The sequence below is a fragment of the Alligator sinensis genome, unplaced genomic scaffold (assembly GCF_000455745.1).
Source record: "Alligator sinensis unplaced genomic scaffold, ASM45574v1 scaffold87_1, whole genome shotgun sequence".
Taxonomy (NCBI): domain Eukaryota; kingdom Metazoa; phylum Chordata; order Crocodylia; family Alligatoridae; genus Alligator; species Alligator sinensis.
In genome coordinates this window covers 998056-1011541 of record NW_005841929.1, presented here as the reverse complement: position 1 = coordinate 1011541, position 13486 = coordinate 998056, and the positions used below count along the sequence as shown (strand labels likewise).

The 13486-nt window shown below is 42.4% G+C and overlaps 1 protein-coding gene across 1 annotated transcript in view; it reads right to left on the bottom strand.

Annotated features, from left to right (window-relative positions):
• Positions 1-13486, bottom strand: part of MICAL3 (microtubule associated monooxygenase, calponin and LIM domain containing 3) — a 235660-nt gene that overhangs the window by 12171 nt on the left and 210003 nt on the right.

Here is a 13486-nt window from a genome sequence, read left to right as displayed (position 1 = left end):
ACTGAGGCACTGGGGAAAATTTACTGAGCTACATATCTTCTTGGAGACAGATTACTTTTGAGTTTTTCCTATTCATTGCATACTTTCAGTTGCATTGTCTTAGCTCTAATATCATGTCATATTGATGAGATTCCAGAAAGCCAAAGTAAGGATAGGTGATTAATTACCTTCAGCAACGTTAGTTTCTTAAGTGAACTTACAAAAAGTCCCACTTGTATCTGTATGGTACCAGCACTAAACAGCAACTCTACCTTAAAGATTTATCATGGCCATAAGTTTATCACAACAGCTTCTACTGGTGGTGAAAATGTTCCTTTTTTAATGGAACAGAGGTCCCTGAGATATAGGGCTGTGAAGGGAAAATTTGGTTAATACATGTGGGATGTGGGAAGCTGTTGGCTAGGATACTCTGTCTCAAACATTGTAAGCACATGTATTTGTTAGTCTATCATCATTTAGAATCAGAAACAATACCTAAATGGGCAAAAAATTACACATTTCAGTATGTGTGTGGGGGGGAAAGGTTACCCAAAACTCATTTTAGCAGTTTGTAACAATAAAAAGCCAAATTATTTTCCTTCTATCAGCCACCTACGTGCAATTCTATTCCACCCTGCTTGAATCCCTGAAAATACGTTAATGTATTAATGTAACAACTTCCATAACATGCTAACACTTTAGCTTTAAGTCTCAGTCACAAAAAAGGAGCAAGAAGGTGGCAGACTAGTCCATCTTCTGTGTGCACTGTTTTTCAAGGACTTGAACAAGGGTGTAAAAGGAGCCAAAACTTGAAAAGTCAGCATTCCAATTCCCACCTCACAAAGTGAGGCAACAGCACAGGTCTCTGAGGCCTGTTACACTGAATCCTGCATTGATAATGGTAGCATAGATAACACAGTAAGTCTTTTTCCTCTTTTTTATTGTTATCCGATGAAAGACAAACATGCATGTTGTACAGAAGAGCTCAACTACTTGAACACTGAGAATCCGCTTTTCAGCAGCACTCAACATTAGAGAGACTAGGACATGTCCACCAGTAATCACTGACATTTCTGAAAGTAACACAGGGGAACACCTACAACAAGAAGGTGAAGTCCCTGGATGCCAGAGCTGGTGGTGTATGCTACTTGCTACTCAGAATGTACAGCTATAGTTAAAAAAGGAAGGAACGCCTGTGTCAGTGGAAGGCATGATCATCTGATGAGAAGAATGCATAATGCCCAGAAGGTCCACGGAACTCTGGTTGTATGATCGAGAGTACAGCCCCAGAATACCACTGAACTGGGAGAGGTTTCAGAAGGGACCATCACAGAACTACAGCAGCACACAGAGGCAGTACATCAGCTTGCAATCCTGTGGCTGAGCAGTGTGGTTCTCAAACACAGGAAAAAACTTTTGCACTGGGAGTATGAGGGGGTGACATTAAGGAGGGGTTCCACAACTGGTTGCATGATAGTTACAGCTAAAGCATTGGATCAGCCTTCAATGACATTCATATTCTTAAACACTTATTTTCAGTCATTTAGACCTTGCTTAAAAATAACATTTGCACTGAAATTTCCTAGAGCTTGTCTACAAGTGCCTTTTTGGAGTTAAGATTAAAGTGGATTCACCTAAACCACATAAAGACACCTCTAGTGCAGATGAAGAGGACCCCCTCTCCCTACCCCAGGAGCTGGTGCAGAATAGCCATTGTACTTTACAGCCAGACCCTGTCTTACTTTCAGTTTCCTGGGTAGAAAAATCTTGACACTTGTTTTTCAGTCAACAAGTCTTTTTTTTTTTTTTTTTTGAGAAATCCTCAAACAATCAATGTAACAAAATGTTTAAGCTTTGGAGAGAGATTTTTTCAGAGACAGAGAGAGCGCGCGCGCGCGTAAGAGTGCGTATGCACGTACACACATCTATGGGAGGGCATTCTCATAAGAAATGAAGCTCTGTTTATTTCATTATTAGTGGTTCTGTAGGCCTGAATATAAAAATAATGATTTGCCTTGTTTGATTTAGAAAGAAACACTCTAGAAGTATCTGTAACATACACACCATCTGAATTCAAATCCCTCACACAAATCCCTGCCAGAAGGCCATTTCTGTAAGGAGTCAGAGTGCTAAGCAATATCTGTCTCTATATGGAAATATTCTAAATTACCATACTGGTATTTTCTTGCTTGAATTTTCTTTTTTACATTGTGAGTTTGCTGGGCAAAACAATTTTTTTTATGGGTCTAATGGAGCATTGAGCACAGTATCGAATGAGTCAAAACGTGCAGCAAATTGTGCTGTGAGAATGTTCCCAGCTACAGATGCTAGGAAGATACTACAGTTGAGTGCAGAATTGTTCCAAGGCAGAAGTTCCCAAACTTTTTCTTACTGTGCTTCCCCTTCCAGATTTACCAGTTGCCTGTATACCCCTACTCTACTATCATACATTTTATATTTTAATCCCTTAAATGATGATTATTATTATACTGAAAATTAAATCCATCATTTACACAATTTATCCAGCATACCCCACCCCCCCAGAGATGTCTTGCATATCCCCAGGGGTACGCATACCACAGTTTAGGAACCCCTGTTCTAACATCACAAGGAGTTCCCAAAGTGACAACTACAGACAGCATAAACTTGTATTTACTTTGACTGTCTTACACCAAAATCAATCAGACTTGGCCTGATATGCAATCTGGTTAGGCTTAACTATGTGTGCACGGCTGTAGGCTAGTAAATGTTTTCACCACTGGAGCACCAAACAGTGAGATACCAGGAGTGGGTATAAACACAAGTCTCCTGAAAACACCATGGAACATATTCATCAAGCAAGAATAAAATGCAACGACTGTTCTGCACCTACAGTATGTTCAAGCTGCAGCCTTTTTCTTATCCCAGGTATACGCATATTCCAATACATACACATACCTGATAATGTATCCAAGTGACAAAGTTACAGCTTTTCTGGAAAACTTGAATCCCCTGATTTTTGCACAACCAAAACTCTCACACCAGGCCTTTTTAAAAAAAAAAATGCAATGTGCTGAATGCCACAAATTGCAAATGGCAATATAAACTGCACTCCTTCCCGGGTTGAAAACTTACCTTTTAATATTTAAAAATGCCAAAAATATGCCAGTCTTCATGTCCCAGTAAATGCCATGAACTAGTCACAATTATTATAAAATCCAGAGGTTCAGGAACAGTGCACCCAAACAATACTAATGGGGAATGAATATAATGTTAAGACCCCTTCAGTAAGACAGTGCTGCAAAAATGCTGATGCCCATCTGCTAACTGAGCACTGGTACAAAAGTGTTTAATACACACTGATCTATCACCCTGATGTGGTACACACAATGCTGTCAAAAAAGGATTGTGTACACACGTTTACAAAACTCTTATCTCCCTCTTGGTGTCCCCATGACTCTCAAGGACTCTCCATATTCCATGTCTCACTTCTCTTTTAAAGGATCTTCTTTTCTCCTGACAGGTTCAGTCCTGGCTTTAACATTTTTCCAGGCACTCCCCACCATCCCAAAAGGCAGTCCCACCTGCATTCGGCTCCATCACTACTTGCACTGTTCCTTCTTCCCCACCTAAAATTTAGCTTGACTCCTTTCTCAACTCCCATTTCACACCAGAACCACTGTCCCAGCCTTGGTGTTTCTTCCTATGTCACCCTTCTTTCCACACTCACAAACCATTGCCTTTACTGACTCTGCTGCTCTCCTCCTGACTCAGATTCCCTCCTAAAAGCACCTGCAGCCCTATCCAACTGCATCAGGGTAGGAATGAACCCTCTCTCCTTAGTAGCCTCTTCACTTTTTGGAGTGCCTAATATTTCATCCTCCTGAAAAAGATCCCCTGGGCTCAGATATAATGAATAATTGAAATCGGCTCCAGACTTTTTATTAAAATAAACGTGTCTATGCTAGAGAGTACAGAAGTGTGTTCCCTGGCCTGTACTGCAGCAAACTACATAGCACACTACTGCAGAGAATTATTATTGCACTGTTTGTAAGATACCCACCATGGAGTTGTACTGCACAATACAATATTACACTGAACAGTACTGTGAGGCATTATTATACTAAACAAAACCATACAGCAGCTTGCACAACTCTGCTGCCCCCCCTCTACTCGGGCACAGCATCAACATTCTCCCCATATTCAGTGATTCCAGTGAGCACTGCAATGCTGGCAAACAGATTCACAACTGGATGTTTAAATCAAGATAATGTGACCTTTTAAAAAGGAAAATATTTGCATTATTCCAGGAGAAAAGAAACAATTTTCCACTGATCATCACAAACACCAAATGTATTCTTCAGGGGAATCCCTTTAAGAAAAGGCCTCTTAACAGCTATTTAAGAAGACTATCAGGAACAAGGTAATTCAATAAATCAAGAAAAAACATATTCCTTTATCAAAGTGATTCTTTTAGGTAGTTCACTTATCCACATTTAAATTCTGATAAAGTATAATGTTTGGCAGCTAGAATTATTTACTTAAAAGCTCGGATTCCCATGGCCTATGCTTAAACACAGTGCTGGGCAGACTAAGCTCTCTAGAAAGCAAAGCAAATCACATGATGTTCTGGCTTACTAAATGGTACTGAAGATTTTATGATTTGTCCTGACCTGCACTTGTTACATCTCCTACCACCCTCCACCCATTTGGCTTGTTGTTTCTCTCAAGGTCATCATCTTCCCTCATCATGCATAGCCCAGCTTCCACATGCGTGGCTGACACAGCTAGGCCCTATCTCGGTAAGGAAAAATCACAACCTCCTTGCTAGAAAGGTACTAAGACCATTTCCCTAAGCAGTGCAGGGCTAACGGGACCAAGACACTTGGTTGATAAATGTAACCCCCCCCCAATCTTTAAACACTTTAAGCAAATTTAATACAGTGTAATGCTGGTGAAAAGCCCCATAATAGGTTTAGAAAACGATCTTTTCTCCCTCCCCACAGCATGGAAATAGAGCAGGCAGTGGAAATGTAAGCCTCCTCTACTCTCCTGCAAATGAGATAATCTGGAGGCATCTAAAGATAAAAGGAAAACTCCATTTCTATAGTCTTTGGCCTGTCCACTGGGGCCACCATAAGGGTGCTTATTGTAGCAGTCTGCACGCTAAAAAATGGAACAAGATGTATGAATTTTTTCACATGTCACCAAAAAGCCCACCGGTGGCAATACCATTTTGTCACTACAAACCTGAATTGGAAAAAATACGTCTTTAAATTAGTCTGCAAACTAATGGTTCCATATACGAGTTGATTTCTTCAGCCAACTATCAGCTAGGTAGGTACAAATCCTGTGTTGGAAAAATTATCCACTAACTGCTAAAACACTGTCCATTATTCTTTGTTCCTGAAATCCATACTACTTAAGAGTTTACCTAGGAGTTGAACTGAGGACACCTCTGCTTGTAAATCTGTTACAGCAAGAACAATTTTAGAGTTACCCATTTTATATACATTTATATATTTACATGTTTATGTATATTAATACCTTTACATTTGCAAGCACCTGGCAAGCCATATTACAAGTCATTTTCCTATAACAAACTACTTTGTGACAACATTATATACAAAAATAGCTCCTGGCTTATGTCAACTTTCCCTTCTGTTTCTCTTTTACACTCTGAATCTATTCCTCCAAGTCATGCACTGTTGGAAGGACAATGCCCCACACTGGTTTCCTCCTGTCTCTGCTGTAAGATGCTATTTCATAAACCCAGGAGAAGCAGCAAGCATGATTAAACAGGAATGAAGAAAGCACAATGAAAAACCTGTGTGGCAGCACCACAATTCCTAAATTAACCTGACCACCAAATGCAGCACTTCCATTCTGCACAAGCCTCATGCAATAGGAGTTGAGCTGATTTCCACAGGCAGTGGTGAGCCTCTGCAACTCGCACCAACTTCAAACGGATACACCTCAAGCCAAATGGGACCAGATCCTTTGTGAAGCGCTGCTTTGTGACCAAGGAATTAGGTTTGCATCCTGCTGGCTAACCAAGGTGGTTTGGCAATACATGAAAAGCAGTTCTGGGCAAAACACACAGGTCTGAGGCTAACCTCAGGATCTTCCACAGAGCTGTGTTAACACTTGGCCTTGTTGAGAAGTGAGCAAGTGATATTTTAAAAATTATTTCACCTCAACTTCTTGCTTTTAGCAGTCAGACTCAGGTCATTATTTTCATCTTGAAACCTGAGATAGAACCAAGGCTCTTTCTACATCAGAGCAGCAAAAAAATCCTGTGTTTTGATCGGCCCTGCTTAACTAAGTGAGGTACTAAAAAATAAACCTTCCATTTCAATATGTGAGGAACTGATCACCAACAGGTTTGTAAAGTACGTGGAGGTAAAGAGTCACCTCTTCCACCATGAAGTAGGTCTAGGAAAAGTGATCCCTGCCTATACATCCAAAGTTCACAGAGAGCTGGGAACAAGACTTCTGTCCTGTAACATTTCCAATACTCCCTCACAAATGCAGCATCCAGAGGGCTGGACTGAAACTTACTAGAAAAAAATTGCATTAAAAAAAAGAGAAAGGGCAGCTGGAATACTATGAAATGGAGCACTATGTAAAATACATCCATGGTTATACTTAGAGCAGAGGAGACCAAAAGGATTAAAAGAAAAATCCAGGAAAAAAAAACTGTTAGAGCAAAAAAAGGGACAATGAACCCATCCAGATGAGGTTTTGTAACCTCCTGTCAGAACTCCTGGCAACTGTCAAAAACCAAAACAGATTTATTCTGCAAATTCTTCAACTGCTTCTGCTTTTCTAGACTGGCACATTGTGTTTGCACTTGTGCGTTCCTGATCAGGGAGGTGGCCACAGGCAGAAGGATAAAGGACGACAGGATTCTTTACCTGCGGTGGCTAACCAACATTATTTTGAAGCTCTAGCTACGACTTATCAAGCCCCTTTCTTTACTTCAACCCTGTAGTGAAGGGAACTTGCTGCCAAATGACCTGCGAACCAAAAGGAATGAAAGTAAGAGGAAAGTTATTTAACTGACAATAACACTCAGTAAGAGTAGCATTACATAAAGCAGTCCCTGTTTCAACTAGTTTGACCAGTAAAATTGATTTTTTTTAAAGCAGATTAAAGGAGGGAGGCACACACCTGGAAAAGAATGAAAAGGCTAAGAAAGGAGACTGAGACTAGGACCAGGGTAGGCATGAAAGATGGATTGGATGAGGGACCTAGAAGGGACACTGTGGAATAACTGAACAAGTAAACTGGGACCAGGAGTTTGAAGGGATGAGACTAGGATTTGTTAAGCTGGAGACCAGGACTGAGATGAGAAGCCTGAGGAAGGGAAACTGGGACGGGGTAGTTGAGGAAAATGCAAATAGGTTAAAGAGCCATTGGTAGGAAAGAGAGAGGAATGAAACAATGAGAGATCAGAGGTGGGGAGAAAGGGATCACATTTTCATAGACATAGACTTCATAGACATTAGGGCTGGAAGGGACCTCGGAAGATCATCGAGTCCAGCCCCCTGCCCAAAGGGCAGGAAGTCAGCTGGGGTCATAGGATCCCAGCCAGATAAACATCCAGATGTCTTCTGAAGGCGTTTAGAGTGGGTGCTTGAACCACCTCCGGTGGTAATCTATTCCAAACCTTGGGGGCTCAGACAGTAAAGAAGTTCTTCTTTATGTCCAGCCTGAAACGGTCATGGAGGAGTTTGTGACCGTTCGACCTTGTCTTCCCTTGAGGTGCTCTAGCGAACAGACGTTCCCCCAGGTCCTGGTAAGCACCTCTGATGAACTTATATGTGGCCACCAGAACACCCCTGAGCCTGCGCTTTTCCAGGCTCAAGAGTCCCATGGCACTCAGCCTCTCTTCATAAGGTCTGCTTTCCTGACCTGATCATACGCGTGGCTCTCCTCTGCACCCTCTCAAGCTTCTCCACATCCTTTCTGAATTGTGGAGCCCAAAACTGGATGCAGTACTCCAGCTGCGGCCTCACCAAGGCTGAGTACAATGGGAGGCTGATGTCCTGGGATTTACTTGAGAAGCATCTGTGGATGCAAGCAAGCACTTTGCTTGCTTTACTAGCAGCAGTATCACACTGCAGGCTCATGTTCATCTTGTGGTCAATCATGACCCCCACGTCCCTTTCATCTGTAGTGCTAGCCAGCATAGCACTGCCAAGCCTGTAAGGGTGCTGCAGGTTTTTCTTCCCAAGGTGGAGAACTTTGCATTTTTCAGTGTTAAACACCATCAGGTTCTCTTCTGCCCATTTCCTGAACCTGTCCAGGTCAGCCTGGATCACACTCCTGTCTTCAGGTGTGGACGCCTTACCCCAGAGTTTGGTGTCATCAGCAAACTTGGCCAGTCCGCTTCTGATACCAACGTCCACATTATTAATGAAGATGTTAAATAGTATAGGTCCAAGGACAGAGCCCTGGGGGACCCCACTGGTCACAGGGCACCACGATGATTGACTTCCGTCAACCAACCCCTCTGGGTCCTACCACAGAGCCAATTCCCCAGCCAGCAGATCATGGTGAGGCCGAGGCCACAGTAAGCCAGTTTTGCCAAGAGGTGATCATGGGATACCAGATACCAGAAGGCTTTTCCAAAGTCAACACATATGACATCAATCTCTTCTCCTTTGTCCAGGTGATGGGTCACCTGCTCGTAGAAGGAAATGAGATTGGTCAAGCAAGACCCACCCACAACAAACCCGTGCTGGCTATCCCTCAGGATGTTGCCATCGGCCAATCTGTTAAGAATGGCCTCTTTAATAATCTTTTCTAAGACCTTCCCTGGGATAGAGGTGAGGCTGATGGGCCTACAGTTTGCTGGATCCCCTTTCCTCCCTTTCTTGAAGACAGGCACGACATTGGCCTTCTTCCAATCTTCAGGCACTTCACCAGAGCGCCAGGAGTTCTCGAAGATCCTTGCCAGGGGCTGGGCTATGATGCTAGCCAGCTCCTTGAGTACCCTAGGGTGTAAACTGTCAGGGCCGGCTGACTTGAAGGTGTCCAGCCTTTCAGGGTGTTCCTTCATGAGGTCAGCATTGATGGGGGGTAAGGAATCTCCCTCACCTGGGCCTCCCTGTCCTGTAATGGGCAAGGGTGTCCTGTGGGACTGATGAAAGACCAATTTTGGAGTGAATGGACCCAAGAGCCTGTGACTACTAAAGACACTTCCCTCCCATGTCAAGTTTCCAGTCTCACTACTGCTGGGCTGTCTGCAAATACCTCTGAAAAACACTGACCAAATGTCCCCATCTATCTCTAGCACTGATCTACATCCAAGATGACAACCTGGGATTGCTTGCAATTATTCCATTAGCTCAAGTGGTAGAAGTCTCTATAGTGGACCTGTTAATGGCTCTGTTAGTTAATGTAATTACCTCACTTAGTTAATGTAGCTCTGTTAATGGCCTGTGTAGGGATCAAGATGATGTGGTGTGAAGACTTCCTGGGTTTTTTTCAATTTTCTTTAACCCCCACCCCAAATAAATGACCAACAAAAATGATGTTAAATGAACATTAAAGCTGTAAAGTAAAAAACTGAAAAAATTGGGACATGCCAAAATTCAGGTTGTCTGAGCAACTTTAATATGGCTGATTTGTGTATAAGCATTATGACAAAGACATAATTGCAGACTGTATCAGGGCTTGCAAAACCCCTGATTAATTCAATGCACAGGATGGAGCTGCTCTGGAATGACTAAGGTCTACTTCACTGCTGCAGAAGTTGGAAGTAGTGTAGTGAATGAGCCAGGAACTGTAGAAAAAAGTATTGTTAGTAGTTCCTGGAACAGTTGATGTTTTCACTGCAATAAGAGATGAAGGCTGACCCAGAGAAATGAATTTGATACCTACCTCTGAGACAGAGTTCCTGTGTGATGCTAAGAAAAATAATAAACTTTTCACAGGTAGTCACTAACTGTATGATGCTCCGCTTTTCCATGCCTGAGGTCTGATCTACGCAAGGGCTGAACACTTTCAAATATAACTGAAGTCAATCAGAGCTGTCCTTTGAACAAGGAGACTGCCATATCACACCACATTCTCTGAAATCATCAGTTGCTAGAAATCTCAAATTGTGCACCCAAAATTGAAAGATCCTTTGAAAACCTTAACTGTTCTATGCTTTATTTCCCCTCTGCAAAATGGAATATTACCACCCCTTCACTTCACAGAGTTGAAAAGCCATACAGATACCATAGGAAAATAAAAACTTAGCAATTCTTCAAAGAAAAGCTTCATTAATTTTCACTATGTGAGTCCATATACGGAATGATAAGGAGAACACAAATGATTGAATAGCTACTCGTAAAGTGAATGTTGTTCAGGTTTTGCATGGAATGAGGCTGGGGATCTGGCAGTTAAAATTTGAAACTATGTATACACAAGGTGGCTGAATTAAGGTTGCACAAGCTGCTATAACTTTGGTTATTTCCTAACTCCCAGTGCCTCACTTTGACATCTTTAAAACACTACTTTAGTACAGCTTTCTGCTTAATACAGTGTATATATATAGGAACAGCTGCCTACCACTGAAATGCAGCATCTGTTTAACAGCAACAATACGTGACATTTTAGAACAGGAAGTGAAGAATGCAGTATCTAAATAAAGTGACAGTGACAATCTAGGGTAACAGAATGGAATGAAACAAGCTGGAATTCAACCAGAATCCCAGGGTTAGCAATGAAAGTTGCTACGTAATTCTTACGCCTTACTGAAAAGTAACTCAGTGACCATGTCTATACGAGACGCTGACTGTGCAGTCGTTACCGGAGTTACTGCACAGTCGTGTCGAGGAATGGCTCTGGGCAAGTCACGGGCTAATGTGCAGTCAGTGTCTCGTGCAGATGCAGCCAGTGTCACCAAAGTTAAATTAGTAAAGTGCCTTAATTACAGTAAGAGGTTTAACATTTAAAATTCAATTTATTAGGGGTTTTTGTTAGCAATTTTGATTTTCTACCTGGGGACGGCTTCAGTGGTCTCACCTGTTCCTCTGAGCTGGGTTTAGGTGTCAGAGGCAGATTTTCTACAAAGTTATCATTATTCCAGGTAGGAGCCCTAGCTATTAATAATTTTCTGTAGGACAAGAGAGCCCCAATCTAAGAACTGACAATCAGAATGGCAGACTGCTACACCCATGTGGTGCTCACGTGACTTCAGTGTCCCTTCATAGAGAACAGTGGCCCACCCTCACATGGACTGAGGCTTAAATTCACTGTTAAACTGGAACAATAGAGAAGATGAGTTTCTTCCATAAGCTTCAAAACTACACATCTTTCTGGCATTAAGTGTTCTGGCAGCCCCAAAAACAAGCATAAAACAAATTACAAAGGCAACAAAAACTAAACTATAAATCCATATAACCCAGCAGGTTGTACTGGTTCACTGCATTTAAAGGGATACTGCCTGGTACTGCATTTCAGCCTACTTTTAATTGTCAAGGAAAAATATTTTCAAGATGTAATGTGAATGTCATGATTTATTAAACAAGAACATTCCCATGAAGTATTAAAAATTCAAACAAAACAGACTTGCACCACACAGAGTAAAACTGACTATAAATAGAAATTAAAAAGAAACAGTATAGTTCAGGGGTTGGCAACCCCTAGCACGTGTGCCAGTGTGGCATGTGAAGACATTTTGTTTGGCATGTGTGCCTTGGTGTGGACAGTGGGGAACCTGCGAGGGGCCTGATCCTTGTTGTGACAGCACATCCCTGGTCCCTTCCCCAGTCTGCCCTGAAGTATGTGTGCCCCCGCTGCCAGCAACAAACTGGGCCAGAGCTCCGTTCAGCTACTTACAGCTACCCTGCTGCCTGCTGGCCAGCAGCCTGCTTCCCTACCCCACGACCAGCAGCAGGGGTCTGCCCAAAGCCCACGTTTGTTGTGGCAAGCAGCTGGGGGGATGCAAGCAGCTGTACCAAAGTCTGCAGAGCCCTGGCCTGGCTCAATGCTGGTGGCAGGTGCACGCATTCTGAGCCCTGGCCTGGCTCAATGCTGGTGGCAGGGGCACGCATGCCTCGGGTCAGACAACGGGGAAGGAGGCGCGGGTGGGGCTGCACTGGCACAAGAATCAGGCCCCTTGCAGGTTCCCTGCCATCCAATCCTGGCACACCAACTTCTTCCAAGTTGAGGTTGTGACTGTTTCTGGCACTCTGACCAAAAACATTGCCAACCCCTGGTTTAGTCTGACTGACCAAGCTGAGAGAAATGCAAAAACCAAACAAGCAGAAGCTGTGAAAAGTAAATTGGGCTTTTATTTTAATAATTTGAAATTCTGTAGCATAAAAATCATTTTTTTAAATGACAGTGTCCCTTTAAATGATTAATAACCACATTGCTTTTAATGTTTTTAGCCACCATTAGTGATCTTGTTGGGACTTTTGTCTCTATCTAGAGACAGAGGCATTAGGAGGAAGAGAAGGATAGGAGGTACTGTGGAGATAGCATTAGACAGGAGTAAGGATCTGTTAAGTGTACTCAGCATCAACCCTTTTACAGCTCCTACTGACTGCACAGGATGGTGCAGGGACAGAACTGATAAAGAGATCTGGGGGCTCTTCAAAACCTCTCAGTATATGATATTTCAGGAAAGAAAGTCAGAGACTAATGCAATAAATGAAATACAGGGCTCCATGGAGAGAGAGCTGCATGAAAATCATCTCAGAGGATTTGGATAACAACTTAGGGTAAGAAAAGGGAGGGTGGGGGGAAAGCTTATGTATTGATACTTGAATATGGATGATGATTTTTTTTCCCAAAGGCATGGTGTATGATGGTAGACTGGAATTATTCTCAGTAGCTAGCCAGTCACATTATGGGATAGGGAAGCTAAGGCTGGGGGGACATCTTGGGAAGAAGTTTACTAAGAAAAATGACAGTAACAAAAAAAGGCACACAAGCAAATTGCACTTGGAGAGATTACAATCAACAGAAAGACTCCCACTGTCTGCAACGGGTTTTGAATTAGTCCTAGAGTATATTTACTTGGTTAGCCCCATCCATCTTCTCCATACTGGAGATCTAGACACAAATGTTTCCCTACTCATAAATACACTTTGGTCTTAACAACTTAATGTTCTAAAAACAAATGGAATGAGAGCTGGAGAAGACAAATCAAGTGAGCAGTTGGCTTTCTGATGGGTCCACATGGGGAATGCTGGTTGCTCACCAACTCTACTAAAGTAGATTTGGCAACCAAAATAGGAAATTGCCACAGGAAGGGGGAGAGGAAACTAAAACAACAAAGGAAAGGATCTTAATTTTCAAGGTGGGCAAACTATAGAAAAATGGAATTTACAATCTTATACTAAAACCACATATGAAGGTATCCAAGCAGCAGCATTCATCAAAGAGAGGAGAACTGCAATATCAGAGGGATAATTTTAATCCCAACATCCAATAAAAAGAGCAATTCACTTGAATGTAGTTTTCGGCGTGGTAAGTGCGATAAAGAATTAATATAAGAAGCTTCCAGATTAACATTCCAATG